Source organism: Atta colombica, unplaced genomic scaffold (genome assembly GCF_001594045.1).
Source record: "Atta colombica isolate Treedump-2 unplaced genomic scaffold, Acol1.0 scaffold121, whole genome shotgun sequence".
Lineage (NCBI taxonomy): Eukaryota > Metazoa > Arthropoda > Insecta > Hymenoptera > Formicidae > Atta > Atta colombica.
This window is the reverse complement of record NW_017259208.1, coordinates 242,527-247,613: the sequence shown is the minus strand read 5'-3', so window position 1 is coordinate 247,613 and position 5,087 is coordinate 242,527. Positions and strand designations below refer to the sequence as shown.

The window sequence follows — 5,087 nt, the reverse complement described above, 5'->3', positions numbered from 1 at the left end:
ACATACGATATTATTACATATATTTTAAACAAAAATTAAGTAAAAAGTTGATAAAAAGAAATATTTAGATTTATTATTTTTTAATGAGTTTTAAATATAGAACTTTACTTTTGAGTACTTACTATAGAGAGCATTACAAGCTAGAAATTACAATAATATTACTGTTTATGAAATTAAAGAAAGCTCAGGGGGGAAACCTTTATATCTTTACGAAGTAATTTTCTCACTTACATCGCAAGACGTCTGCAGCCAAACTTATGTGAGAAAATTTCTAGAAGAGCTTATTGATTTGATTTTCAAGCGTTAACTAGCGTAATATGTGCATGAACTCACGGGATCGATAACACCGATTCCGAAACCAATGATTCAAGGATCAAGACAATCAGTTCTTGTGTGCATAGTATTCCGTTTACTCTGGCGATGTGGATAGTTGTATTATTGTAAAATCCGTCTTGAACCGGAGCATAACATACCGCGTGTTCAATCAGCTTCTGATTAAGCCTCCTCTCCATGAAAACTAATCCGCCTTCTAATTACGATACGGACGTAATAATTAGAACTCAACGATAACGAAATCGCACTCGCGTGTTTTCGCGATCGTTCCTCACCAATTGAAATGATTTAGTTGCGCGAAAGTAGAATTACCATTTTGTTCTACGAATATTAGAGCGTGAACTGACCGCGTATGCAAGCCGCACAGCACTTCTGGCCTAATCGTTTACAAGTCGCCTAATTACTTGCTAATCTCTGTAAATGAGGTCAAGTGAGGAAGATGAATTATCCCGAAACCACATTACCGCAACTGCGATTAGTTATAATCCTATAAATTAACTCTTGAACGACGAGTATTATTCGCCACTTTATAAAAAAAAGGGATCAATTGCATTAATAGAATAAGATCACTAAGACGAATTTCTGGTTGAAAATTAATAAAGCAAAAAATTCTGATATCATATTAATAAAAAATCTGATTATTTCAATTAGAATTTTAATAGATTTAATTAATTGAATAAGAAGCATGTAAACCAACGCTGGTTATTATTTGCGAGTAATGTCTTCATAAATTTATTTGTTATATGACTATGTATAAATAAATATATAAATGAACGTTTCGACCTTTATTGTTTCGACTTAAATAAATTTATGAAGACATTACTCGCAAATAATAATCTGCATTGGCTTATATGCTCCTTAATTAATTTGGATTTAATTTCAAAACCATTTCATATCATTATTTTTAATAGGTTTAATAGGTTTATCAAAAAATTTTGATTTGTTCATTTTCAACTAAAGTTGCAATTAACCATGAAATTAATGCAAATTTTTTTCAATGCAAATAAGATAAATTTACAATTATCAGTGATTATCGTATCTTTTTGTTAGGATTATAGCTAGGATATAGAATTGGGTGAGCAATAAAAAAAGTGAGATAATGTCCGAATTTATTTTATTACGTTTATCACACGTTAAATTTTTATGGAAATGAATTAAATTTTTATTTCTTGTTTATTTCAAATAAAGATTAACGCGTGATACGTTTCGCAATAATTATAAAAGATAATTATAAAAGTGGGAGTAGCCCATGGTTTTCAAGCGAGATGTTTTATCTTTGATATTGCATGTTGTGCACCTATACATTACAGCAATACGAGCCGTATGAAATGGATTATCTCGATTAAACACGAGGCTTCTTGCTCATAGCTTATGCAGATTGCCGTACATCTGGTTAGGAAACGTAACAACGCAACAAACATATCGATATTGATCGATATTTATTGATTGATATTATACAGTCGACATCTCTCCTAGGCATTAGCATCCTAGTGCACGTTCTTAATATTCGATTTCGCATACGTGAGAAGACGGAGGAAGTTAGAAATAGATACTTTAAAGTGTTTTCAGTCTATTGGTTGGGGCTTAATTCTCTTTCAATATAGAAGATCTACGTATCTACGTATCTACGTAATAAGATGATGGAACATGCAGCACATATATCAACACATATATACAAAAGCACGTATTAAAGCCTTGTTTCATCGTTGAAATTGAAAAATTCATCTACAAATGATGTTTATCGGTCTTGAATTGACATACCAAGTTCATATCGGCCTTGACTACAGTCAAACAACAAATCGATCTAACCATTTTTTAGTCTTAATGACATGCCGACGTTCTAATAGACACTGTACGCTACTTACAACGATGTGAAATAATGAATTCATTACGTGTTAATCGACCGTCGCTATTCGTTCATGAACTTTTTGTGTCCTTGACGTACAGTTGAAAAATATATAGTATAAGTTGCTTCGAAATTATAGTTGTGCAGTACGAAGTCACATCACATCTCGTCACAACTCGTGCTGTATGTTTATCATCAAACATTACAAAAAACTTAAAACTCCATATGTACTCATTTAAATATAATTTTTATTAATTTTTGATAAGAATAAAAGATAATCTACATAGCTAGACTGTAGAATAATGTATAATGTCTAATCAAAGATATTTTTTTATAATAATAAGAAAATGGAGAAATGATAAATGAGATATAAAAATAACTTTGCATAATAATCGACTGATAATTTTCGAACGTGATCGAAAGTTATTGCAACGTAAATTTTTAAGGCTTAGTGTCATGAAGATTGGATAAATGATAAATTCAATACATTAGTACAAAGTTCATTGTTACATCTATAAAAAAGATTTCCTGATCCAGTGCTACTATATATATTCTTTATCTATCATAAAATAAGATTCATATTTATTGTTAACAGAGGAATATTTTAAATGGAAAATTCTCAAATCTAGAATAAAATGATCTTGGTTTCATGCTAAATGTTGTGATAACATCGTGCGTTATAACATCAGATAAAGATTTGTTCTAAGAATATATAGACTTAAATTTGTATACGTTACTTTTGTCTCAAGTTTTTCTTATTTGAAGTTCTGGTTTGAAGAAGAAAAATGAATTGAAATTATTAATCTAGTTTTAATATTGTTTTTTATTGTGTAAAATTGTGGTAAGATTACGTACACTAAGAATATTTTTTATCTCATTATCAGAAGTCCTTTTTGAAAAGGTATTTTTAATTTTTAAATAAAAAAAAAATACATAAGTTATGATTAATTCGTCATTGTCAAATATCATATTCTATGTTTAAATTGAGTGGGATAAGATTGCCATCCATATCTATACTGGTAGATTGCAGGAGCTAACAGAAAAGCTGAGTAATAGTTGTCGCGTGTTTGCACTCGGAATTAGTTTTCTCATAAGTCAACGAATATACTATTGTTATGTTGTACTGGCTTGTTAAAAGGAAACTTTTATCGATTTTCCTACAGAATCACTTTTGTAATTTATACGAATATTATTGTGAGAGTTCATCCGCGATTTTCGAGGAAAATTTAGTTTTACAATTTAATTCGATTTTATAATTTAACTTAAGCAAACTCCCTATGCATATAATTTAAAGGGCATACCAAAGGGTGTGCGTAATTTTATTATATTAATTTTATGGAGCATATTGAGATTTTTTTCAAATTATTCTATAACTTAAGTAATAAACAGCATCTTTATACATTTCTGATTTTATTATTGTAAATGCAAATATTTTAATCGTTTACTGCGTACTTGACAAAAATGTATTTTATATAACGTAATTTCAATCTTAAGCTTACACAGACATTATCAAGTAACATTAAAGCATTTCTATGCATAGACGTTATGTGCAGACGCTATAGCTTTCGTAAATATTTAAGTTTTCCGATTCGTAATAATTTAACAAAATGTTTTAATACTTTTTCTTCCAAGTGAATTTTTTTTTAAATTCTTGTATTTCATTGCTTATTTTATTATCATCTTATCCAAATATTTATAAAATTATTATTTTGAAGAACGAAGTATATATCGTTATTTATTATGAATACTCTAAAGTGTGTAAAGGGATACTGTCAGAATTAATATGTTGTAATTTCGCACGTATATATTTGCTTTTAATCTGTGTACTAAATTTGCTTATCGATAAAATGATACTTATCAGATAATAAAAATCTAAATGATCTCGAGATAAATCATCGAATCAGACTCTTAAAATCGTCTTCTCTGAAAGATTTATCGGTGTCAATAGCTAGTTATACGTTATGTCTCGTATGCGATTCTTCATAGTTTAGCCATTGATTCGTGTGGGAAATTTCTTGCAACAGCATTACTTAATACTTTTTAACTTTGCGATTTCATATACAACACACATACACACACACAAAACTTCGAACAAGTGGAATTATTATTTTTTATAAAATTTTTAAAACTCGTTCTCTTCTTGGATGTGCGTGTATGAAATTGATATAAAGTAAGACTTTATATGGTCTAAATATTGTGATATTTTTCTAATTTTTTGCTGATAATATAAGACTAAAATTGAAACTTGATAGTTAGTTTTAAAAGAAAAAAACTTTATAAACTTAAAAAAAAATTATGAGACATTTACAAGTATTTACATGAGTGCAGTGAAAATTTCAGAAAAAGTAATATTTAGATCATATTGAATATGCGTGTAATATGAATGTACCTAATATGTCGGAAAATTATAATTTGCGATTTATAAATATTATTTATAAATATTATTTAATACGCCTAACTATAGCTCGTTTAATGTATTGACCTGGGTTTTACTTTTTATTAATTTGTTGTAAATTATACGAACGAAAAGAATTGATATTATGTATATTTTGTGTGTGTATGTGTGTGTGTATGTGTGTGTGTGTGTGTGTGTGTGTGTGTGTGTGCGCGCGCGCGCGCGTGCGTGCGTGCGTGCGTGCGTGCGTGTGTGTATGTGTGTGTATAAATGTTTCGACTTATGAGTCTAGTCATCCTAAGTGCAACTGAACTGCCACGAGAAGATTCTGATCAGAAAAATGAACTGATAACATTTGATAAAACGTAATATATGCGTTTATAAAAAAAAGATGTAAACTAAAAATATCTAGTCACTAAAGTAAAGTAATACACACGAGTTATGATGACTGAGAAAACGCACAGTCATATAAAATTCTATGAAGCCGGATAGTAACAAAAAAATGGTTCAGAA

General features: G+C 29.3%; 1 protein-coding gene across 1 annotated transcript in view; it reads left to right on the top strand.

Moving 5' to 3' along the window:
- The window catches only part of LOC108694620 (beta-1,3-galactosyltransferase 5), a 16,281-nt gene that overhangs the window by 8,643 nt on the left and 2,551 nt on the right, over positions 1-5,087 (top strand). The window lies entirely within an intron of this gene.